Source organism: Aethina tumida, chromosome 6 (genome assembly GCF_024364675.1).
Source record: "Aethina tumida isolate Nest 87 chromosome 6, icAetTumi1.1, whole genome shotgun sequence".
In the NCBI taxonomy this organism is placed as follows: domain Eukaryota; kingdom Metazoa; phylum Arthropoda; class Insecta; order Coleoptera; family Nitidulidae; genus Aethina; species Aethina tumida.
Genome location: NC_065440.1, coordinates 8,920,756 through 8,948,018, shown reverse-complemented (window position 1 = coordinate 8,948,018; position 27,263 = coordinate 8,920,756). Strand labels below are relative to the sequence as shown.

The following is a 27,263-nucleotide window of genomic DNA, read 5'->3' as shown; positions in this document are numbered from 1 at the left end:
CATAATAAAGGACACCATTCCACATACGGTGGCAGTACTCCCAAACGCCAGTTTCCTGGAGGCAATAGGTGTTGTCCTAAAAACACGACATGGGGAAATGATGGTGGCTTCCACCTACATTCCCTCGGGCGGCCGCTTCCCAGCTAACGAACTTAAAGAAACGATGAGAAGTCACCCAAACGCCATACTAATGGGTGACTTCAATGCCAAGAATAGAACATGGAACAGCAAGTCCGAGAATACGTATGGCAGACAACTATATTCATTGTAAAACAGCGAACACTGGGACGTCATCGGACCAAACCAACCAACCATCTGCCAGGCAGGTCGTAGGTCGGATGTAATAGACATTGTGGTGACGAACAACCTGAACCTTGACAGCATGATAACCACCATTGAGGACACATCATCCGACCACAACCTGATCTGCCTGGAAATAACTGGGGGACCTACAGTTAAGCTAAACAAAGCTAGGAAGAGATCAAACTGGGCACTGTTCTACAGGAGCCTGGACCGAGGACATGCAAATGTACAACCGTGCAATAATCCTACGGAACTGGACAGAATGGCCCAGTGACTGTCCTCAGATATACAGGAGGCCCTCAACATGGCAACGTTGGTGAGGCCGATACGCCCAAACCCAAATGAAAGAGAAAAGAAAGGCAAAGTAGCGGTATCAAAGACACCAGGACCCGGAATCAAGAAGAATTTTAACTGGACAGCAACCTTATAAAGAGCTATGGAGGAGGATAGGAACAGACAGTGGACGCAAAGACTGACGACACTGGATAGAGGAGGAAAAGGAATCTGGCAATTAACGGAAGAATTAATAAAAAAGAAGAACAAGAAGGTCTACCCGCTGCAGGGAACGAACGGAATGATATATGATCCGGAAACCAGGGCAGAGGTGTTCGCCGATCACCTGGAAAAAGTATTCACAACAAGAACACAGCAATGGTGCATAGAGGAGGACGCTGAAATGGAGGAGGTCGCGGACGAGATCAGACGGGCAAGGAACAGAGCAGCCCCCGGAGAAGATGCGATCACAAATGCGGCCATTAAGAAGCTTCCGCGAAGCACAATAAAAAGACTGGCTACTGTAATCAATGGAACAGTAGCCTTAGGGCACTTCCCTAAACCATGGAAAAAGGCTATGATCACCATGCTTCATAAACCAGGAAAGGATACATCAGAACCGAAAAGTTACAGACCTATCGCACTACTCCCCACTCTGGCCAAAATAGCCGAAAGAATAATCAAATCGAGACTGGAAGGTGAGCTGGATCGGCTTGAGATAATCCAGTCAGAACAGTTTGGCTTTAGGCAAGGTATATCAACAGACCTCCAACTAGTCAGAGTGGATGAGCTCATCTTGAGGGGTAGAAACGAAGGACGGAGTACGGGGGCGGTGTTCCTGGACCTCGCCAGCGCATTCGACAGGGTACGGCACGACGGCCTGCTCTGGAAGATGAACAGGGCGGGGTTCAACCCGAGTACGGTTAGACTAGTGGCCTCCTACCTGAGTGACAGGACATTCCAGGTCAAGGTGGGGGATGCCAAATCTGCGGAACGACCAATGAAAGCGGGGGTGCCTCAGGGTTCAGTACTGGCCCCTACTTTATTTAACATTTATATTTCAGACATACCGAGAGCTGAGGGGTTCGGACTGGCCTTGTTCGCGGACGATACTGCACTCTTCGCACAAGACAGAAACCTCCAATTTATTAAAACAATGTTGCAGGCACAACTGGACGAAGTAGAAGAAAGGGCGGATAGATGGAGGATGAAGATGAACCCCACCAAGACGCAGGCTGTCCTGTTCACGAGGAAGAGAGAAGGACTGGGCCCCCTGGAGTATGGGGGTACCGACATCCAATGGAGGGAAACAGCCAAATATCTCGGGGTGACTATGGACGCAGGGATGACCTGGGGGCCCCACCTGGAAGGGGTAAAGAAGAAGATGCTGCAAAGGATGGGAGCCCTATGGAGACAGGGAAATGGAATATCGATAAAAAACAAAACTACCATACACACCCAGCTGGTGAGGCCAGTAGCAGCCTACGCCTGCCAGGCATGGGCAACGGCGTCGGTAACACGAAGGGGAATGCTCCAATCCCTGGAGAACAAAATACTTAGAAGAATCCTGGGAGCGCCATGGTTCGTCACAAACAATCAAATTCGTAGGGAACTGGGAATAACCACCCTCGATGATCTGGTGAGGACCCAAACCGAAAAGGTGGTGGAAAAAGCCCAATGGGGACGAACCCGGTGCTCCGACACATATTCGACTACAACCTAGCGGACCGCAGAGTCACCTCGAGAGGAATCATGGGATACCTTGACCCGGGCTGAGGGTGCAGCGCCGATCGGAAACGACAGCTCTAGGAACTCGGTATAGTGCACAGACTATTTTATCTTTTGTACTGACTTTATCACAACCTAACTCGATTTATTTTACATGTGTCGACGTGGACTAATTATTAATACTAGTCTGAAACTATGTTTATTTTATTTTAACATTATGGCATTAGTTTTAAGTTTTATTTTTACAAATGTGTGGATTTTTATTTTGATTTGTTGCTTGATTTTATTTATACAGTGGTGTGTTTTTACACCTGCTTGGTCAGGTTTTATTTATATATTGTCACACCCGTGACTTATTGGGGGTTGGGGAGTAGCTCAGATAAACACCAGTACAGAATAAATACAATTTTATTTATAGCTTATATAGAAAAAACACATTACAAATTGTCTGACTTACAGTAATAAGTAAGGGACCATCCTCAGGGCTGCCCTTGGGGTTCACTGGTATCCACCGGGCGACTCGTGACCTCTGTTGTAGTTCACACACTTCTGTTCTGTTACTTGATCTTCGTCGCGCTTTTATTTATAGTCCGACATTACAAAACATTACAATGGTTTATTGACACCTGTAAAGCATGACCCAGATATTCCGCTGAGTCTTGACAAGTCAGCGGAATGTATTGGTGCTGACAATGCCAATCACGACATTATGCGAAAGCAATAATCGCACTAGTGGCGATGTTTGTATATTGATGATTAAGGATTATTTATGTGTCCTATCGTCCCTATGTGACAATATCTGAGCAGACTATCATCTTGTTGTGGACAGTTTTATTTACATGTGTGTGGACTGGTTATTTTAACGTGTAACACGATTTTATTTATACAGTTGACCTTGTTTCGTTTTTTGACATACATCTTGATTTTATTTACACAGTTAGTCTTGTTTGTTTATATTTTTGTTTTACTACTGCTTTGTCAGATTTTATTCATACAACCTAAGCTTTATATTGTATATTATATATATTTATATGAATTATTATTTTCGTATGCATGTACACTAGTTTTAAGAATCATCTTAACAGAACTGTAATTTATTATATAACACTGCACCTTATGATTAATAAAGCTCCATGTACTATGCGGATCGTATTTTGCCACCGCTATACCATAGCTGACCGCTGGCGGTCCAAATCCGATCATATAGAAGACAAAGCAAACCCTCCATCCTACAGATAACTCCTCGAGAAGAGTTGAGGCAAAAAGGTCTTAGTACCTGACCCCAAGCTCGGACCAATCAAGTCCAGCAATTCTTTAGAAGCCTTTTATTACGTAACACTTAATACGCGCTGATAAGCTCCGCCCACCAAATCAAACGAGTGCTACGACACATTCGATTGGTCAGTACTACGCGTATAAAGGTGATTCCCTCAAATTTTTCTGTCGTCATCAAACAACCAAGTAGAAATCGAAGAATCCACAAAACAACACCAAAGCAAAAAACATACCAAACCAATAAAAGCAACAAATACGGGGAAAAGGAAACCGTAATAAACACACCTAACCTAAAGGACAAAGAGACAGTGAAAAAACAATTAAAAAACCTAGAAATAGGTTTTTACACATACTCGGAAACAGAAGAAAAAAACTAAAAAAATAGTACTAAAGACAGCCCCATTCATGGATACAGCAGATTTGGAAAATCACCTAAAAATGGAAAACCCAGACATTACACAGGTAACCTTAATGTCATCCATAAACAAGGATAAAATCTCCAAATCCTACCTGGTAATCGTAAAATCGACGGAAAACCTAAATAACATTAAAACCATAAAACACATCAACAATGCAAAGATTACCTGGCAGCGGTACGTAAAACCCCGCAAACATCCAATGTGTCACAGATGCCAGAACTTTGGACATGGATCGAGCAACTGCAACAATCAACCACGATGCGTGAAATGCACCAAACACCCCCTGACCAAAGAATGTACAAAACTTGAAGGCATAAAACCAATCTGTTGCAACTGCAACGGAGAACACGCGGCATAATATACGGAATGCCCAGCATACAGGAAATACCTAAACAAACATGAAAAAAAATTCGAAAAAACGACCCCAACGAAGAACTACGCCCAGGCCACGAAACAGGATCTTAATAAAAAAGAAGAAACCGAAACCCAGGAACAACCAAATCAATCAAGGAAACCAACGGAATCGACAACAATATTCCAGGAGGTAATTAAGGTAAGTAAGGAACTAAATATATTGCAAATTGTCAGAGATTTAAACGACCTAAAGACAAGGAATGCAAGCAAACTCGAAATCATCAACTATTTCCTTACCAATGAATAATATAACATTAAATAATTTTGCAAAAAACAAAACACTAACCGTGGCGTCATGGACTCTTACAAACTCCTAAAGGAGGCTATAAATAATAAATGTACTATTAGGTTAAGATAGGATAAGATAGTTTAAGTTAGAGTAAGAGCATGAAAAACTGCAGGAATTAAATAGTTTTATTATAATCCCGTATAAGTAAAACAACTGCAATAAACCAATCAATTAAAAACATCATGAAATTGTAAACAGACAAAAACATACTGAGTAGCATGAGTCCAAAAGGACAGGGGGCACTCTAAATCATCAGCAATTATTGTTATTACAATTACTCAGACATAGGCCCAACTAAAAAGACCTTGGAGATTTTAAATTGTATAACACATGTAAATTAAACCAATAAACAATTAAAAAAAAATAGTTTTATTATAATCCCGTTTCTGTCGTCATCATTCGATCAGATCATTCATCATTCAATCATTATCATTCATCGACTCGCATGAGACGAACATCACAAGGAACCATCGACAACCTTGTCATAGTAAAAAATTCTTCTGTTATACAATTAATCAATTCAAAACGCCCATGTATTAGTGTAGTGCAGTGAAACTAGTGTAGCGTGAGCAGATAGGCCGATAAAAATTCGAGACCTAAAAATGCCCAAAATAAAAAGCAAGGACACCAAAAAAGCCAAAGAAGAATTTCTAGCAAAAAGCCCATCCGAAAAAATGGACATTCAAATCTAAACCCCGGAAATAACCATGGAGACCCTCCTCACCCAGATTACCGAGCTCAAGGAAAACCTGGACATCATGAAAAAAGATACTACGAAAAAAGGTTAGTGAATACGAAAACGAAAAAAAACTAGCAACAATCAACTCAGAAAAAGAAGCAAAAATTAAAAGGAAAGCGAAAAGTCAACAAACCTACATAAACAAGTAGAAAATGAAACCCAGAAATAGCCGAAACAAACAGGGAAACCAATGGAGTCGGCATCAATATTTCAGGAATTGATAAAGGTAAGTAAAGATCTAAACATACCACATATACCAAGATATACAACAGCCCAACTGACAAAATGAATGAGGAAAAAGCTGAAGAGTTTGTAAGACATCTCGCAAATCAAAACAACATCACAAGCCATCTAAGTGACGACGCCACCATAAGTGAGGTACGTAACACAACCAGTAACTTACAAATTTCAGATACCCCCCTAACAGAACTCACAGACATATACGAAGTAAAAACAATAATTAAATCGCTCAAAAAAGGCCGCTGGACATGACAAAATCAACAACGAGACAATAACACACCTCCCACTCATTGTCATCAAACAGCTAGTCGACGTCTTCAATACCGCCCTTATCTAATAAAAATTCCCAGAACCCTGGAAAACTGCAATAATCATCCCAATCCCCAAACCAAAAAAGAACCAACTTTTCCCCCAAAATCACAGACCAATTAGCCTACTCTCATCCCTCATTCCTCCCTAGAAAAAATAATACAAATTCGATTAAACAAACCACCAAACATAAAATCATCCCACCCCACCAATTCGGCTTCAGAAGAAAACACTCTAGCAACTGGCACACATATGAAATAACGGCAAACCTAAAATTAAACAAACAAGTTTCCCTAATCTTCCTTGAATCTGGCACAAAGGATTATTACACACACATCCACACCATAAAATCATACTTCAAAGACAGAATTGCAAAAATACAGAACAAAATGTCAGACCCAATCAAAATAGACGCTGGACTCCCTCAATGGAGCGTCCTAAGCCCAACACTTTTTAACATCTACACCTTGGACCTACCAAAACACACAAAAACGACCATGGGACTCCCTTATCTCAATTTATTGCAGAAAATCATGTTTTTATATCTTTTAAGGAGTATGATGATAAAAATAATATATTTACCCCAACCATTGTTAATTTATTTTAGAAATTCATATTAAATTATACAAATTTTTAGATATTCAAGTTCACCAAAATTCTTTAGATTTTCTTAAATAAATTGTCGAGTAAATACATGCAGTATGCAGGGAGCCTAATAATAAGTTCTTCTAGTTTAATTCTTGAACGGAAACCAAGAACTAGCAAAAATTTTCAAAATTAAATTGGTTATTGAATACTGTTCAACACCATCAACCACAAATGGACAATAGGTCAACGATTATAAATCATCATGTTATTAATCCTAACGTCAATCCGCACAATAATGTAAGTATAAAAAATATATATATATAAATATTACGATATTTTAGAGAAGGTTTTTTACATACATAAAAAACCAACCAACGTGATCTTTGATAATTTGGCAAAACGATTTAGTTCAACCCCCTGTGAAATAATAGTATGGTTTAAAAACCGTATGGTAAAGTATAAGAAATCAGGAAATCTTGATTAACATTCGTAACAGGACCACATTACACGCTAGTGAATCCCAACAACAAGAATACAGCGGTGTATCCCAACAACAAGGATACAGCCGTGTACTACTTGAATTGGGTACCTGTACTAATTATTTTATTTTTCCAGTTATTTCCTAACTGAGCAATGCATCCCCAATTCCAGTGCACTTCCGCATCAAGATTTCTACCGGGCAGTCACACAATTCAGTTCCAACACTGAATTAGATCCTAACCCTATTTCACAGGCTGTACCTCAAATAAAGTCTATCATCTCCTCTCTTAGAAATAAGAAAGCCCCCGTTTCTGATGGCATTCCAAATGCTATCATAAAAATCCTTCCTTAGCAAGGGTACCGGCATCGTTAAGGCGATGATGAGTCTGTAGTATTTTTCAACTTCCTGGAAAAACGCTGTAGTAGTCTGCATCGCCAAAGAGGGCGAGCCTGCAAACAATCCAACCAGCTACAAACCAATTAGCCTTCTTTCTACAATCAGCAAAGGCGCTGAAGAGGTCGTTCGAACTCGCCTCGAAGACTACATTTCCGAGAATATTCTCCTTCCCACTTTTCAATTCGGCTTTCGAAAACAAACGCCATGTTTCAACCTATTTCTGCGGGAGTCCCTCAGGTCTCCAAATTCTCCCCAACCTTTAACATCTACTGTTGTAATTACTCAACCGACCCAAGAGTCCTCACAGCAAAATAATGTCTTTTATAAGCATAACACTTACACACTAAAGTGATTTTAAACTATAACAATTGTAGAATTTATTTTTATTAGTAATTAGTTTGGTAATCATTGATCCGGGCTCGCAGTACGTAGACTGCAATTCCGGTCTAAGTATCGCCTATCAATTTTAGTTTAGGCCGTCACTGGTAAACGATTGATTTACTAATTTAAGTAAAAATTCTGTTTAATTGTATAATTAAACACTTTTTTCCTAAACATGTTTAACCCTTCAACATTTTAAAGATATCTCTTAAAAAAGTGTTAACAACTTCAGGTTGATTCCAATGTATTTGTTACTTCTTGGAGACAGTTACTAATGCTTTGTTGAAAGACTATTAAACCACCTGTTAACGCTGTTTAAAAGGAACATGAAGGAGCACTAGCTCGTGGGGCTTCTGGCAGCTGGCCAGAATACTTGGGGCTAATAAGAGAAAGCAGCTGCACCCCTCACCTTCCGTCAAAATGTTCGTACCAGGTCCAACTGAAGCGAATGGAGGAGTCGGCGTATCACTGGCGACTCAAGGTAAACCCCGACAAAACGCAGGCAGAAAGTCGTAAACGTGAAATGCCTGGGTTTTATCAATATGATGGTACCTATCAGATGGGCTGACAGAGCGAGTTATTTAGGAGCCATTTTGGACTAAAAGCTCACATGGGGGCCCTACTCTGGTGAATTTGTATCTATAACTCAGCGACCAGCATGAGGACATCTATGAACATCAGGGATACTAGGAGCCGGATTAAGCTGCACACATTATATTTGTATAAGCCGTATGTTTATAATTTGTACTCTTTGATTTGTACCTATACATTCTTAAACAAATTTTATCGTTAAATTTTAATTGTTAATGTTGATAGAACCTGAAAAGTTGACACTTGTATGTATATCCATTTCAATATTTTATTGTAAATTGATAACATTCGTACAGGAGATGACTTTATACACTGTGATCTATGCACTATAACATTTTGGCTGGCGATCTCCACACACCCCTTAGAGACCAATTAAATTTCGATTAATGTACCTGATGACTCTCTTCCGTTTCGACCGCCGTAGAGTGTGGACGTGCCGTCGCGAAGCTCCGAAGCTGTCAAATTGAAAAATTTTGAAGTGAGTGGTGAGAGTGACGCGAGTGTGACGTGTGTTGCGTGGGTGATCGGCTGCGGGAGTGAGCTGGGTGACGTCTGAGATATACGGGGTGAGTGGAACAGGCTTTTACGTGGGTTGGGACTTTGAAAAATTTCAGGTCGCGGTGTTAGGGGGGATCCAGAGCTTCGCCTTAACCAACTCTGCTGTCGATCTTATGACATTTGTCCTACGGTGTATTGTGTATCCTGATCAAAGCTCGGCCATCGTCGCGCTGGGCGCATCCTCGAAGGTCTTCCGGTTGTCCGTGCGAACATCGCATTCCTGTCCCGTGGATCTTCTGGGTCTACTTTGCAGGGCAACTATGGCATCAGTCGACAGGGGAAAACAATCTGTAAAAAACCCCCTTTCAGTAGTTGGACTGGTGTGATCTGGGTTGCGTTTTTGTTTTTGTTTGGTGGGTGTGGGTTATTATTGTTTGGTCAGGTCATTGACCCGAGGCCTGTATACAGTCTGTTTTTGATAGAATTTCGGTGTTTAATTTTGCCAAATGTCGTTGTCTGTGTTAGTTAGTCATGCGGGCTCCCAGAAAATGGGTAGGGCTTCATGGATAAGTTGGTGGCGATGGGTTGGGTTTTTGTTGAGGTGATGTGTCTAGTAGTTGTCTTGTCAAGGGGTTGTTTTTGACTCGGGAATGGAAGTATTTATTTGCGATCTCGCTTATTTGTGTGTCTATTTTTGTGATGCCGGTGTTTTCGTGGAGGGTGTCGATGTTAGTGGTGTTGGGTAGGTTTTTCGCGTGTCTTAGCATTTTGTTTTGTATGCGTTGAAGTGTCAGCATGTTCGTCTTTGTTATTGTCGACCAGACAGGGCAGCCGTAAGTTATGATGGGTCGGATCAGGGTTTTGTAAAGGAGAATCTTGCTCTGCACGCCGAGTGGGCTCTTTCTGTTGATGAGCGGATAAACGGTCTTAAGTGCGCCAAATATCTTACGCCTCGTTTGGTTGGTGTGCTCCTGGAAAAATAAGCGTTTGTCTAAATGTATTCCTAGATACTTGACGCACTTTTTCTCCCGAATGCTGACCCCACCCACGACAGGTGGTCGGGTAATTCTGGTGTTGGTGAATTTTTTGGTGAAGTTGATCAACTCCGTTTTTGACGGGTTGATTTTGATTTTCCACCTGTCGTAGTATGTGGTCAGCATGTTCAGATGGAGTTTGATTTGTTCCACTGCTACCTGAGAGTGGAAACTGTGGGCATAGATTACAGTGTCGTCGGCGTACAAAGCAAGGTTTGTTTTGGGAAAGGTAGGGATGTCTGAGGTGTAGAGGGTGTACAGCTTGGGAGCTAGGACAGTGCCTTGCGGAACGCCGGCGGAGATGTGGTGCAGGTTAGACATATCGTTGTCGATTCTGACTTTGAAGGTTCCTCTCTCTGAGGTACGAGTTTATGAGTTTCACCCAGTATGCGGGGAAACCGAGCAGCAGCAGAAGAAGCATGACCGTCGACTGTCCACGGTTAAATGCGTCCCTGACAGATCCGACTATACGCACTGCCTGGAGAACGGTGTCGTGTTTCGGGCGAAAGCCGAATTGTTCCGGTGGGGTCAGGTTGAGCTGATTGTCGACTCGGTTTATCCTAGAGAGAATTACCCTCTCTGTCAGTTTCGACAGGGAGTCGAGAAGGCTTATGGTTCGGTAGGAGTTTGGAGAGTGGGTGTGGGCGACTGGTCACTTGACCACTAGACCGCCGAGCTTGCCGAGGGATTCCGACATTTTGTTCGTATCTTTCGGCGGATTCGTTGGTCCTGTTGGCCGGAAAAGTGGACTTTTGGTCCGTTGAGCCTTTTTGCCACCAATTGAGTTTATTAGCGGTATCTAGGTGTGGTTCACGCAAACCGTATGGACTTTCGGGTGTAGGCCCTTTTGGCCACCCCGCCTGCAATAACCGGGGTTCTAGCGGGTCGATTTGGTTGAAAGTTGGTGTGTGAGTGTGTTTGGGAGTGTCTTTTCAGGGGTTGACGCCAGGGTGAGGTACGGCCCTTGTGGCCCCCTCAGGGAGGTATCTCCGAGGTCTTTTGTGCGATCCGGCTGTGTGTGTAGTGTATGGTGTCCGCCTTCACAGAGGCACTGGGAGGTATAGTGGTGAACGGCCCTTTTGGCCACGTGGTACCCTCAACTTTGTTACTCGTCGCTGGATTTTGGTGCGGCTTGGTACACGGGCATCTTGGAGACTGCCTTTTTGTCCGGACAGGGTTACGACCCTTTTGGCACTTTCGTTTTGAATGAGCTGGCAGGGAGTCATGGCTGACCCTGAGGACAGCCACCCGGTGGAGAGTATGGATGAGGAAATTAGCGCATATAGTATGAGTGAGGCAGGTGAGAGCATGAGGAGAGGAAAGAAGAGGGTGAGGAAAAATATTAGTGTGGAACAGAGGGAGGGTGGACCGCTCGACGTTATCCGGGGAGTTGAGAAGAAACTGGTGGAGTTCCTGTGCAGGGCAGAGAACAAGGTCTCCAAGGGGGCGTTGACATTCATCCTAGAGCAATTCGGGGAGGTTAGGACGCAGGCTGTCGAGGCCATAGCTCGTTCTGAGCGCGCTGCGGGACAGCTTGAGGAGGCCAGAAGGTCCCTCGAGCTGTGTGTCAAGGGAATTCGGGGTGCCGAGCTGGCAACAGAGCCAGTACCGGCGCCAAGGAAGAAGGTCCCAAGGACATATGCAGTTGTGGTGAACTCCAGAGACGGAGCAGCGAACAGGGACACTGTGAAGGCGAAAGTCGTAACTGAGGTGGCGCCGAAAATAGGGGATATCCGCGTCAAGGCCGTCCGTAGGACTAAGACGGGAGTGGAAATAGAGACGGTGACAAGGGATGAGAGGGAGCGCCTCCAGGCCATCCCTGCGTTCAATGAGGCCGGGCTGAGCGTCGGACGAGTCAGGACGATGGCACATAGGGTGGCGGTACATGATGTACCAGGCCACATCAGAGATGAGGAGTTCATGCGAGAGTTGCGGACAAAGAACTTGGCCGGGATGAGTGAGGCAAGGTTTAAAGAGAAAGTGCGTATGGTAAGAAGAATTGTGAGCAAGAAGGATGCGGGTATGGAAACGGTGGTCGTCGAGATTGACTCGGCGTCTTCAAGGATGTTTGTGGAGTCTGGCAGGGTTTATGTTGGCATGTATGCGTTCCGGTGCCGTGACTGGGAAAGCGTGCCCAGGTGCTATAAGTGCCTGGGATTCGGACACATGGCGGCGGGATGTAAGAAAGCTGAGGTGTGTGGCAACTGCGGGCACGAGGGGCACCGGAGAGACGCGTGCAAGGCTGGGTTGGGACGAATAAAGTGTGCTTGAACTGCAAGGCGAGAGGTCAAAAGAGTGATCATTCAGTGTTGAGCAAGGAGTGCCCGTTGTATGAGAGAGAGCTCCTGCGGCTGAGGAGTAGGATGTCAGATTCAGAATGATGATCAAGTGTGTCCAAATTAATTGTCGCAGGGTGCGGACGTACTGCAGCGGAGCTCCGTGGCTGATTAAATTGAAAAATATTTAGTGACGTGGTGAACTGGAAGTGTGATGCAGGTGTGTATGTGACGCGAGGAATAGTGTACCGGGTGAGTGAGGGGTGCATGTGCATGGATTGGACTTAGAAAAGATTCAAATTATTGAAAAATATTCGCGAAAAATTTGAGCGGTTAGTTCGGAACTCGAACCCGGGTCGTTCGCTCCGGCGACTGGTCGCTAGACCACTGCGCTACTGAGCTTGCCGAGGGATTTTTGCGTATTGTCCAAGTCTTTCGGCGGCTGTTATCTCTCGTTGCGAGATTGATAGAATCTCGCCTGTTGTGGGCCTGTTCGACTTGTGAGGGTGAATCTGGTGTGAGTGGGGTGTATGGCAACTGAGACGCACGTTTGTCCTGGATGCGGCCCTTTGGGCATCGGGTGGATTGCTGTTTTTATTGCTTTTCAGCAGATTTGGCTGCAAATTCGGTGGTGGGCGCAAATTGTGTGCGCTTCGCTGAGGCGCGCATCTGTTTCGACTGCGGCCCTTATGGCGCCGAGCTGCGTGTAACTTTGGCATTCGTGGTTCGATTCGTCTGGAATTTGGTAGGTGGGTGTATCAGAGGTGTGCTTCACTGGGGCGCGCAACTGTTTTGGTTCCGACCCTTTTGAATTCAAGCTGGAGGCAGTTTTGTTGTTTCTCAACTGATTTGGCTGAGATTGCGCTTACGGACAGATGGCGGATGTCGACTGTCATTCATCCGGTGAAGACCGGATGGATGACCGTACCAGTGCCTGCAGTGTCAGCGAGGCGGGAGATGTGGCGCGTCGGGGGAAGAAGAGGTGGCAAGGTCCTATGCGTTGGTGGTGAAGCCGACGGATGAGGTTCATGAGTGAACTGAGGGCGAAAAACTTGGCGAACAAGAGTATGGCTAAGTTTAATGAGAGGGTGAAAATCGTCAGGAGGTTTGCGTGTAAGAAGGATGCGGCTGTGGGAACCGTGGTGGTTGAAGTCGACTCTACCGCAACTAGGCTGCTGGTAGAGTCTGGACGTGTGTATGTTGGTATGTATGCGTTCAGGTGTTATGAGTGGGACAGTGTACCGAGATGCTACAAGTGTCTCGGCTTTGGGCGTATGTCTGGTTTCTGCACAAAGAATGAAGTGTGCAAGAAATGTAGAAGGGAGGGTCACAAAAGGGATGCGTGTAAGACACCGGCGAATGAGTGTGAAACGTGCACCAACTGTAAGGCTAGGGGATTGAAAGGCGACCACGGCATACGGAGTCGCAAATGCCCCCTGTATGAAGGAGAGTTGAGGCGTGTGAGAAGCAGGATGTTTGATACGGAATAATGGTTAATTTAGTCCAACTAAATTGCCAGCGTTCCAGGAATATTGCGAGCGACCTGAGTGCATGGATGATGAATGATAGGATAGATGTGGCATTGTTACAGGAGCCGTACTCCAATGAACATCCGTCTGTGTGGAACCTGATGATGGATGAACTGCTGAATGTGTTAGAAGACATGGGAGCCAAGTTTGTTGCGTATGCGGACGACTTACTTATACTAGTCGAGGGTGATAGTAGGTTGACTCTAGAGCGAAGGGATACTGAATACATGAACGTTGTGTGCGAGTGGGGAGCGAGGATGGGGGTCGAGGTTTCCGAAACCAAGACCACTGCCACGCTTCTCAAGAAATGCTTGTCGGCCAACCGTCCACCCTGGATAAGGCTGGGCAATGGCCATGTGAGATATGAGAGAGTGATTAGATATCTGGGTATTGTAATGGGTGAACGGATAAACTTTTCCCCCCATATCAGTGGTCTACGTCCAAAAATTTCAGCTATTGCAGGTTTCCTCTCAAGGGTGATGAGGAAGGAATGGGGTCTCCGGAGGAAGGCAACTCGCACTGTATACAGGGGACTGTTTGTGGCGTGTGCTTTGTATGGTGCAGTGTGTGGTGCGACTCTCTGTCGATGGCGACCAATAGAACACGCCTGATGCGCTGCCAACGAGTGGTTTTGTATACCTGTCTGAACGTGTGTCGCACTGTGTCGACGGAGGCGATGGTGGTGCTCATGGGCGAGCTTCCCTGGGATCTGGAGGCGGCTAGACGGGGTGTGCGTAACAGGGTTCGACGCGGGCGTCCGCCTGGTATGTATGAGGAGACTGTAGCGAATGTGGGAGTCGGAAAGGCCTTCAATGAATATCTGTTTGGGCGTTGGCAGGAGCGCTGGGATACCAGTAATAAGGGTCGACCCATGTACATGTTCGTGAATAATGTGCGAATGGCCAGTGCCAATGAATGGTTCTGGATTTGTCGTGAGCTGGGTTTCTTAATTACAGGTCATGGCAGTATGAATGTGTTTTTGTTTAGTAGAGGGTTATGTGATACGGAGGAGTGCGACTGTGGCACTGGACGAGAGAACGTGAACCATTTACTGGTGGAGTGCCTGTTATATGCGAACGAAAGGAGAGTGCTCGAAGACAGCGAGAGGGTGAGCGAGGTGAGAGATTGGTCAGCTGTCATCGGGCGTCGCGCCACCGCATATAATGTGGTGGTGTGGAGTGATCGTCGTACATTTTAATAACCGTGTGTAGCATATACTAATTTGTGTCGTCGTACATTTTAAACAGAATGGATGTATGTATGAAGGTAGACGGAAGAGCATGATGATTGTTGCGAATCAGGGACTCCCTGACGGATGGCAGGTGCAGTATGGAGAGCATGTATTATATATTTTTCTTTAATATTGTTGTGTTTCTTGTAGGTGTTCCTCTTCCAGCTACGTAGGGGACGCGTGCTGATTTCTATTGCACGCGGACTCGTAGTCGGACCATGTCGCGATCCTGACCAGACCAATGGTCCGGCCGTGGTATTTGGAGGTATCGGAGCCTCTAGTCTGCGTAGTAAGGAAAATGGACGGATTTTGGGGCGGCTGCGGGAAGGCTTGTAAGAGGGTCATTCGTGTTTCATGGATGGCGACCATGCGTACCCGAGCTGGCCACATAGGGCCTGGTGATGCACTGAACGCCTAAACTGCAGCATGCTTGCATGCGAACATCATACCAGTGATGTAAACAGTGAGTTTATGAGTGAGCTGCGTGCAAAGAACTTGGCTGGTATGAGTGAAACCAGGTTCAAGGAGAAGGTGCGACTGTGTGTCGCACGTTCTCCAGGCGTGCCCCCATGTCCACTACGAACGGATAAAGAGGCACAACGCGACAGTGGCGAAGGTGGCCGACCACACCAGGCACGTTGGATGGCAGACCGAGGTGGAACCGCATGTACGTCATCGGGATGGGGCCCTCGTTAAACCCGATCTTGTCATCCACTTGGCCCACAACGTCACCGTCGTGTCGGATGTTCAGGTATCGTGGAAGAAGGGAGACAGCCTTGACATCGCGTGGGACCGTAAGAAGTTCACCTATAACAATCCCAGGTTCGTCGAGGCTGCAAAGCTAAGATGGCCTGGGAAGAAACTTGAGTTCTTGCCCATCATTATCGGGGCCCGTGGTATTTGGCCACGATGTAACCGCCCCACCGAGGACGCCCTGAGGTTTACCCAACATCTTAAAACCAGCTGTGTAAACAGCACCGTCAAATGGGGCGGCCCTATTCACTCAAGCTTCATGAGGCGTATCTTCCGGCACAACAGGGGATTCCGGGGTACGAGGAGGACAACACCACCGGACCTACCGACCCAGGAACGCTACTAGTTGGGGATCAGCCCGTGGTTGCTGCGAAACATTATAGTTTAGTGTTTTTCTTTTGTATAAGTTAGTTATATTTCGTATTTTATATTTTTATTTTTTATATCATTTTGTATAACACTAGAATAGAAATACATTGTAAATATTTAAGGCAATGACATGTCATTTACTTTACGAGGAGGGTGTTCCCAACAGTGTGGAAAAGAGCAAAAGTTGCGTGGTTACCAAAAGAGAAAGGAGGTTGGAGACCAATATCCTTGCTGCCTGCTGGAGCAAAATTGTTGGACAAAATGATCAATAATAGAATAATGTATCAGGTAGAGAGTAAAGGGGGACTGAGTGATAGACAGTACGGATTCAGAGAAGGCAGAGGCACATTAGAAGCGATGGAACACATAACAAAGGAAATCACAAAAAGGAGGAGTAAACAAGAGAATGTACTGGTGGTCACTCTGGACCTGGAAAATGCGTTCAATTCGGCAAGACCAAGAGATATTTTATAAGAAATCATATCACGAATAAAATGAATTTAGACGAAGAAAAACGTTTGAGAATAATTTTTTTTAAGGAACAGGGAAAAATATTTCAGAAATAGCTAGAGAGCTAAATATTTCAGTAAGAAATAAAATTGGAAGAATATGTTCATAAGTAATTTTGACGCAGGGAGTTGGAGGTGTGACGCGAGTGTGACGTGTGTTTCGGTGGTGTTCGGTTACGGGAGTGAGATTGCTGACGTTTGGAGTTTACAGGGTGAGAGAAACAGGCTTTTACGTGGGTCGGGACTTTGAAAAATTTTGGGACGATAGAAAAACTGCGAAAAAGTGAGCGGTCCGGGATTCGAACCCGGGTCGTCCACCCAGACAACTGATCGCTTGACCACTAATTTTGAAGATAGGGTGTACTTCACTGGGGTACGCAGTATCTTTTTAAGAGGAACAGGGCCTCATTTGCCGACATCATCTTCAGCGGCAAGAAGATGTACGACGCTCCTGACCTGCCATCCGTCGAGAGCGTTTTGGATCTGTACGGGGGAATTTTCGAGTCCACATCGCCAGCCGACGATGCCGACTTCACACCGAAGATGGCCTCACCCACATTCGTCCCCATCACCGAAGACGTCCAACAGGCGTGTGCTAACTGGGACACGTCTGCACCAGGACTGGACGGCTTCACCATCACAGCCGCCAAAAAGGTACCTAGCCTCCATTGGTCCATCGTCCTGTCCGGGTGGGCTCCGTGTCTACCAGACCCATACACATACGACGAGGAGTGAAGCAGGGCCACCCACCGAGTAACCTTCTGTTCAACTTCGTTGTGGATGAACTCATGGAGAAGCTCAATCACGACTACGATAGCCGACGGCCGTACCATCGCCGCCACGGCATTTACGGACAAACTCGTGCTAATGGAGGACAGCCAGGAGGTATCTTTGATGCTGCACGATGTTGCGGCCTTCTTCCGTGAACGTGGGACCTTATTGAAGTGGACGCGGAAACGGAAAACATCGATAATGACAACGACCACAATAAAACAAAACAACTTACAAGCAACGACAAAATTAAGGGGACCAACACGATAAAGAAGACCACGAGAATTCCCCCCATCATTCTCCAAGGAGTGTTTAGTAACCAAGACCAGGGAATGACTGAACTGAAGAGGCACTTCTCAAAAGGTTTTACAATAAAGTACACGGACGGCTGGTCGCTTGATCACTAAGCACTAAGTCCCTGGTGTGCAGGGATTTTAAAACTGGTTAAACAAAGACCTTTCTGATATTGGCTGATGTTATTAGCGTTATTAGGGTGTGCTTCAACCGAAGCATATAGTTGTTTATGTATTGTTTTCGCCCATAACTTGTTTTTTTATGAAACTTAGTGTGTGGGTTCTCTAGGGTGCACTCTACCGAGTGCCCTTTTGGCACGTTTGGTGAAGATTTGCGAATTTTATTATTTATCTTAGGCTGTTTGGGGTGTGTTTGTTTTGTGGTGTGAGTGAGTCGAAGAATGGCTAATAGGAAGAAGTTGCCGTGCTAAAGCATGGACGACGACGCCAGTGTATATAGTCTCAGCGAGGCGGGTGATGGTCCAAGTAGACGTGGAAAGAAGAGGCTTAGGAGAAATGTTAGTTTAACTAAATCAAATCATTTTCCGTTGAGGAAAATATGAAGGACTTGTAATACCCTATTGTAATAGTATACTAATATAAATGGTCAATTTGAAATGATGATTTAAGAAACACAGTCAACAAACCACCTCGTTTTTAATGAATGCTTGAAATAATTGTCAAATTAACAAACCCAATGTTTATGAGGAAGCAGATTATAAACCTTATTATTGACAATATTAAATACCTATAATATACTCAATAATATCTAAATTTTAATATAATTTACATAACATAAATGGCAATTTATACTTGTTACTTAAAATATTACCTATTTTAAGTAACATACATGACTACTTATTATTTTAATTTTTAAATTTAAATGATTAATTTTCAACATCTGGTACACAGATACTAGTAGCTCATTCACATAAACGTTGGTGCAGTTGAAGTGTATTTGTGTGTGTAGTGCAGAAACATTAATAACGTGATTTGTTAATACTATAATGATACTATACTGCCTATTGCGAAAACTTCATTTAGAAATTACCGCTACCACCGCAGTATAAATACACTACCACTGCACCAATTTTATGTAAATAAAGTCTAATATATTCTTCTTTACATTGGCTGTACTTGATATTTCTTTGAAGCAATGTATAGAATGGACTTCATCCTTAATCTTTTTGTGACAGTGGTTGTAGAAAATCCGTATTGAACCCTTTATATTTTAGAGCATCTTGTCATAATACCTAAAACATAAATATTATAAAAACGTGGGTAATAAAATTGTTATACTGAATCATCTTTCTTTAACTGAAATATTTAAAATTGGAATAACAACAAACAACATACAAAGTAATTACAAGTAACTTTGATAAATAAAAATCTATTTTAGTTAATTGTACGTCGAGTACATAGCTGAAATTATTGCAAACCTCAATCGACAAGAAATTAAGAATGATATAAAAAGAAATTGTTCAATATACTCTACTAATGTGTTTATAATTAGATCTAAAAAATATTTTTATTACATCAAACATATTTTAATTTTTTTCTTTTCAACGTATAAATATAAATATACAGAAAATAAAGACTAAATAAGCTTCAACATTAATAATCATTTTAAATTATTTAAATAGTTAAAAATGTTTATTATTAAAGTAAATTTTAAACTGAAACTTTTATTTATTAAAAATTAAAAGATATATGTTTTACAAAAATTCGTTACAATATGCACGTGTGAAAAAAAAAATGTTTCCAATATTTTCAAAAAGTTATTGAAGATAATTTATCAAAGGTTGTTCAAAACATTAGTGAATGAGTTAATTAATTTAAAACAACTTATTAATTTTTGGCAAAAGTTATTGTAAAATATTGTTTTACAAATATTCATCTAAATGTAATTAGTATTTAAGAACATATGTAACATTTTCATCTTCATTAAATTGTTTCCAGTAAATTATATTGGTGGTATCATTTTATGGTAACATACACATATGCAATTATCTAATTTTTAGCCGCAAAGATATTTACTTTCAACTAATCTTTGAAACTTTTGTACGTTTTTTATCAACTTTAAAATATTTTAGGCAATAGTAATTTTGGTCCAAATCGGTTTGTCTTTATGTAAATGCCAATTTGAGCATTTTAATTCATCTCCCACAGCAAAAACAAAATACAAATAATATTCAAAAATTTGTATAACTTTGGAAATCTAGATAAAGGAATTTCAGTAGATATTTATTAATTCAACATTTATGAAATTTTGTTTTTGATTAATAAAATATTCTTGATTATTTATTTATTTTTCAAATAATATAATTAAAATCCGCATTTCCATTATTAAAATTAGAAAATATTGTTCAAATTATTATTATTTATTAATTAAAATATGATAAGTTTATTTTAAAAAGAACCTTTAATGTAAAATGAAAAATATATATTAAATTATTCTTACAACTGTTCAATTGGGCTTTGGTTCGACTGCAAAATATTTGTCTGATAGTACATAGCTGAGATTATTGCAAACCTCAATTGACAATAAATTATGAATGATATATAAAGAAATTGTTCCACATACTCTAGGACTGTGTTTATAATTTCTCAAATTTGATCCAAGAAATATTCTTATTACATCAAACATTGAAACTTGAAAAGTATTTTAATTTTGTTCTTTATAACGTATAAATATAAATATTTTTATATAGAATTATCCAACAAATATCTGTGTTCTACTTCATTCAAGTTAGAAAATTTTGATCGAACAACTATAATCAAAAGACGTTTATTATTGCAATTGTTTTTTATTTCATAGTAAATTTTATTACGTTTATGCGTCTGAAAAATTCAAAATTTGTAAAATGTGTTTTGTCTATTAAAATTTTATTTCAAAGCTGTATCAAGAAAATTATATTAATTTATGATTCGTATGTAAATATATATAATAATAAAATTTTTAGTTATCCATCAATTAACTTGTTTTCAGATTTTTTAAACTTGTGTATTTTTGGACACTTAATTTTTAAGACAGATTGTGTTTACATTAAATATACCTCAGACTAATCAAACTCAAAGAATTAAATCTACAGACCTTTGGTTTCACTTCTTTCACACCAGATTCTCTTTGATCACTCAAATGTCATGAGAAAACTAAAACAGTTTGGGGACCTCCTTTGTTCCATCGTCCATGACTAAAATATAAAATAAAGTTGAATATATACAAAATATTAAAGGACAACACTGTAAGTCGATTTCAATTTAAAAATGTATATATATAAAAATATATATATATATATATATATATATATATATATATATATATATATATATATATATATATATATATATATATATATATATATATATATATATTATCAAATAACAATAACTATGGACATCAGTACAAAGTTTTGCCTAGTTTTTTTTAACATTATTTTATTCTGTATTTTCATAAATATTTAAATTAATTGTACTGATTGTAAAATATTGTTTTTCACCTAAACTTCTAAATATAATTAGTATTAAGAACGTATGTAACATTTCTATCTTAATTGAATTATTTCCATTAAATTATATTGGTGGTATCGATGCTAATTACATACATAATTTTTACTCACAAAATTATTTACTTAGAAATTTATTATAGTTCAAATGGATTTCTCTTTACGTAATGTCAATTTTCGCATTTTCCCGCATCGAAAACAAAATATAAATAATGTTCTAATATTTGTACACCATTGGAAATCTAGATAAATTAATAATTAAATGAATTTTTAGTAGATCTTTATTAATTTAATATTTATGAAATTTTGTCTTCTGTTAATAAAATATTTTTTATTTTGTATTTAATTATTTATTATTTTCAAATTACTATAATGTAATTAAAATCCACGTTTCACATTATTAAAATTAGAAAATATTTATCAAATTAGATGACGTTTAATTTTAATTGTATGATTAAGTTGAATTGTTTATTAATTAAAATATGTTCATTTTAAAGAGAAACTATAATGTTATATAAAAATATATGTCAAATTAATCAACAATATTCGCGTATATGAATAGAATAAATTTGCCATTCATTCAAATCTTAATCGACAAGAAATGAAGAATGATAAAAAATAAATTGTTCCATGTACTCTACTACTGTTTATAATTTCCATTTATTACACCAAATATCCTTGAAAAGTATTTTAATTTTTTCTTTTTAACGTTTAAATATAAATATTTTTTTATAGAATTGTCCAACAAATATATGTATTCTACTTCATTCAAGTTTGAAAATTTTGATCAAACAACTATAATCAAAATACGTTTATTATTTCAAATATTTTTATTTCAGGGTAAATTTGATTACGTCTATTAAAATTATATTTCAAAGCTGTATCAAGAAAATTATATTAATTTATGATTTGTATGTAAATATATGTAATAATAAAATTCAATTAACTCGTTTTCTATGACTTTTTTAAACTTGTGTATTTTTGTTTCTACACGGACTGTCCCGAAACTTAGCTGACTGCTGCTATAAATTTCCTTAATTTCATTCACGAAATTTACAACTTATAAGTGTTAATACTTATTCCATTTTCCCACTTCATCATCGAAAATCATGAATTATAAAATAGAAATTAAATTCTCTTGAATCGATTGCTGAAGAGAATTATCTGTGTTGGACACAAAATGTCAAGAGCAACTATTGCATAAAAATGAGTCATCTCAAGTCCAGAATAGTGAAGGACTTTTTGTCCAAAAAGGGCCTTGTTTTACAACATCCGCCATATTCACTAGATTTACCACCAGCAGACTTCTGACTATAGAAGAGATTCAAAGTACGGTGACATGGGTCCTAGAAAAGACCCCAAGGAATGACTTCAACTTCGTTTTGAATCGTTTTACAGACAATTCCAATCTTGTATAAATGATGAAAGAGTGTAATTGGAACAATATTAAATAAAAATTACGATTTGTTTACCCGTTTCGTTTATCTGACATCAGTCACCTAATTTTTGAGACAGACTGTAAATTTACTTTTGACTAATCAAATTTAAAGTATCTATTCTACTGACCTTTGGTTTCACTTCTTTCACATCAGGTTCTCTTTGATCACTCATATGTCATGAGAAAACTATAACATTCTGGGCACCTCCTTTGTTCCATCGTCAATGACTAAAATAAAAAATAAGGTTGAATATATACAAAATATTAAAGAACAATAAAGTAAGTTTCTTTAAATTTAAAAAAATATTTTTTTAATAATTATTTCTTTTGTACCTTAATTTTTTTATTACATTTTCATATATATTTAAATCGAAATTCTCACTTTGGAATCTACATTTTACTACATTAAAAATAGAAATCGGTGACCAAATAATCTTCAACATATTTAATAACCATTTTAAGTTCTTTAAATAGTTAAAATTAAAAAATTATATTCACGTATGTGAAAGTTCTGGAAGACAAATTATTAAAGGTTGGCAAAAGATACTGATTATAAAATATTGTTTTTCAACAATTCTTCTAAAAGTAATTAGTATTATGAGCATATGTAACATATGTTAATTAAATTGTTTCCAGTAAATTATATTGGTGTTGTCGTTTAATTGCATATGTGTAATTATATAATTTTTAGTCACAAAATTATTTACTTGCAAGTAATCTTTGAAACTTTTGTACGTTTTTTATCAACTTTAAAATATTTTTGACAATAACAATTTAATTTAAAGAAATTGTTTAATCCAAATCGGGTTCTCTTTATGTAAATGCCAATTTGAGCAACAAAATACAAATAATGTCCAAAAATTTGTATAGCATTGGAAATCTAGATAAATGGATAATTAAATAAATTTTCAGTAGGTCTTTAGTAATTCTATATTTATAAAATTTTGTCTTTGATTAATAAAATATTTTTGATTAATTATTTATTTATTTTTCAAATTACTACAATGTATAATAACTAAAATCCACGTTTCATATTATTAAAATTAGAAAATATTGATCAAATTAGTTACCGTTTAATTATAATTCTATGAATAAGTTGAATTGTTTATTAATTAAAATATGACTAGATCAAAAGACACTAAATCTAAATGTTAAATTGCTTCCATTGTGTCATTGTCCAATATTAAAATTCAATAAATTGAATATTTACACAAACTTAAAACTCCATTTTAATGCATTGAGAACCTTATTTCAATATTAATTTTTTGTGTTATTAAAAAATTGCAATAGGACCTGTTCTTATACATTATTAATTGTATGTAAAATGAATTATATAACTAAAATAAATATAAATCTATAGATGCTATGTCTGACTACTGTCTGAGTACTTTCGAAGTAGAAAAGTCATTACACATACTAATATGTCACAATTAGTTAAATGTTTGTTCCAGCGTCAATGACTAAAATAAAAAATAAGGCTGAATATATACATATTCAAAGTATTAAAGAACAATACAGTAAGTTTTTTTAATTTTAAAAATGATTTTTTAATAATTATTTCTTTTGTAGATTAATTTTTTAATTGTATTTTCATATATATTTAAATAGAAATTCTCAGTTTAATGACTAAAATAATAAATAAGGTTGAATATATACATATACAAAATATTAAAGAACAATACAGTAAGTTTTTTTAATTTTAAAAATGTTTAATAATTATTCTTTTGTAGATTAATTTTTTAATTGCATTTTCATATATATTTAAATAGAAAATCTCAGTCTGGAATCTACATTTAGATCTAAAGAAACTAAAGAATCTAGAGAATCTAAAAAATCTAAAGGATTTAAAGAATCTAAAGGATTTAAAGAATCTAAAGAATCTAAAGTATCTAAAGAATCTAAAGAATATAAAGAATCTAAAAAATCTAAAGAATCTAAAGTATCTAAAGAATCTAAAGTAACTAAAGAATCTAAAGAATCTAAAGAATCTAAAGAATCTAAAGGATCTAAAGAATCTAAAGAATCTAAAGGATCTAAAGAATCTAAATTATAAATAGAAAACGGTGACCAAATAATTTACAACATATTTAATAATCATTTTAAATTCTTTAAATATTTAAAATTGTTAATAAAATAAATTTTAAAGTGAAACACTTATTTACTGATAATTAAAAAAATGTATTTACTTTCAAATTTGAAAATATTGTACGTTTTTAAAATATTTTTGACAATACCAACTTAATTTAAAGAAATTGTTCAGTTTTATGGACTAATCGCTTTCTCTTTACCTAAATGCCAATTTGAGCATCAAAATACAAATAATGTTCAAAAATTTGTTTAGCATTGGAAATCTAGACTTGATGAATTTTCAGTAGATATTTAGTCATTCTATACTTTTAAAATTTTGTCTTTGATTAATAAAATATTTTTAATTTTTTATTTATTTATTTTTCAAATTACAATAATGTAACTAAAATCCGCGTTTGACATTATTAAAATTAGAAAATATTGATCAAATTAGTTATGGTTTAATTATAATTCTATGAATAAGTTGAATTATTTATTAATTAAAATATGACAAGATCATTTTAAAAAGAAACTAAATCTAAATGTTAAATTACTCACCCATTTGTCCTGAGAGAACTAAACCAACATTCTGGTAGCTACCATTGTTTCATTGTCCACTACTAAAATTCAATAAATTGAATGTTTACACAAACTTAAAACACCATTTTAATGTATTGAGAACCTTATTTCAATATTAATTTTTTGTGTTATTAAAAAATTGCAGTAGGACTTGTTCTTAAACATTATTAATTGTATGTAAAATGAATTATTTAACTAAAATAAATATAAATCTATAGATGCTGTGTCTGCCTACTGTCCGGGTACTTTCGAAGTAGAAAAGTCATTACACATACTAATATGTCATAATTAGTCAATTGTTTATTATTTACAGTAATATTATGTAATTTTTAAAAATTGTTTTTTTATACAGTTAGATTATTGATTTATCTGATAATAAAATTAAAATTTGTACAGGTTGAACATTCATCGGTGGACAAGATCTAATTGATTGTAGCTTACAGGACTTAAAATGAGATAGCAAAATTAGTGTAATTTAATTCCTACAGATAAGTAAGTTAACATTTGTACCAATTACATATCATAGACAAATTAAATATATTCAATTGGATCAATACTAGTTTACATGAATGGATATAAAATTATTTAATAGAAATTACCTTATCCACGAAGAGAAATGTGTTTCGTTAAGCTAAATAACATTATTATTATGTTTATTCTACTAGTTTTTAAATTAAAAAAAGGTATAACTAAATAAAAAGAAAATTATTTTTTAACTTTATTTCTTTGTTTAAAATGAAATATTTAAAATGTATATGAAAGAACATATGATGCGTTTTCTTATCATAATCAAATAAAAAAAAGGTTACTAACCTTCAATTCGTAGCTTGAATAAATTATAAGAACACAGCATTATGGCATCGCTTCTAGAAATTCTTTTTTAAAACCTCCAGTTTAACAGATATATATTTGTCGTCGTCGTCTAAAATTATTACTAACTTATTACATATTCAAATTGATAAATTAAGATGAACTAAAACAATTTATATTACGTGGAATCCTCCCGTATTTATAAATTAGGGTGCCTGGAGACTTCACATAGAGTGGCTTCGAAGAAAACACGATTTTTAGACACTAAACTTTTATGTATCAACACGTGGTCCTTGGTTTTCTTCAGTTTTAAACTACAATACATAAATTAAAATGCAAACAAAAAAATACATAAACAGGAACACTCACCATGACCAGGACAAATATAGCACAACTTATACAATCAGTATCCCAGGGGATGACGAAGGAAAACCTGGAAAATTAACCATGGTCCCTGACTAACCTCGTGGTTGTTCCGATAGCGACTGACACAAGCTATGTATACAGTGCGGTCTACCAACAGATAATTACATTGTAATATACAGGAAAGAATATACGATAATTAGTCGTTTCACTACTTCTGCCCCCTCGACCCTTCTGCTCGTTAAACAGAAGCTACACCACTGACAACTCATACAGTAACAGAAACACTTTTTAAAATCAAAACAAAACCAAAGTTTTTATTAATTAATTATTTTTTTAGAATATTTTAATCCGTACAGTGAGGCGACAACGGCGACACATGTTTGAATGTCCCATACTCTGATGTGATTAAGAATACAACAGGTAAATCGATAAATCCTCAAAGTTCGTGTATAAAAACTATGTAGGTTCTGCTTTCAACGTGCAATTTGAAATTATACTAACAAAATCAAACATTAGAACCGTCAAAACGAAAGTGTATAGTAACAAAAGAAATGGTCAAAAGTTTTTTCCCGTATCTCCACACCCTGTATGTGTTGCTACGTTAAAAGAATTTTGTGAATTTATTGACACCAACAAATCAAGATGTAATTTCTACAAGGGAATTGTAGACTTCGAATCGAAACTACTCAGTTGTTTTCGAGTGAAAACCATACAAATCCAATTCTTCGTAACCCAAAGATGGGAAACGAATTAAGCTGTAACGGCCTACCGGTGGTAATTTTATTACTATGGATGTTAAATCGGTAAA

The 27,263-nt window shown here is 38.1% G+C and overlaps 1 long non-coding RNA gene across 1 annotated transcript; it reads right to left on the bottom strand.

The window, feature by feature from the left end:
- Positions 1 to 18,538: 18,538 nt before the first annotated feature.
- On the bottom strand, positions 18,539 to 26,685 carry LOC126265863 (uncharacterized). The gene is made up of 6 exons (XR_007548319.1): positions 26,459 to 26,685; positions 26,093 to 26,403; positions 25,259 to 25,320; positions 22,762 to 22,861; positions 20,784 to 20,883; positions 18,539 to 18,942 (listed from the first exon to the last, which is right to left on the bottom strand). It is a non-coding gene; the product is annotated as an uncharacterized LOC126265863 (long non-coding RNA).
- Between the last annotated feature and the right edge of the window lie 578 nt (positions 26,686 to 27,263).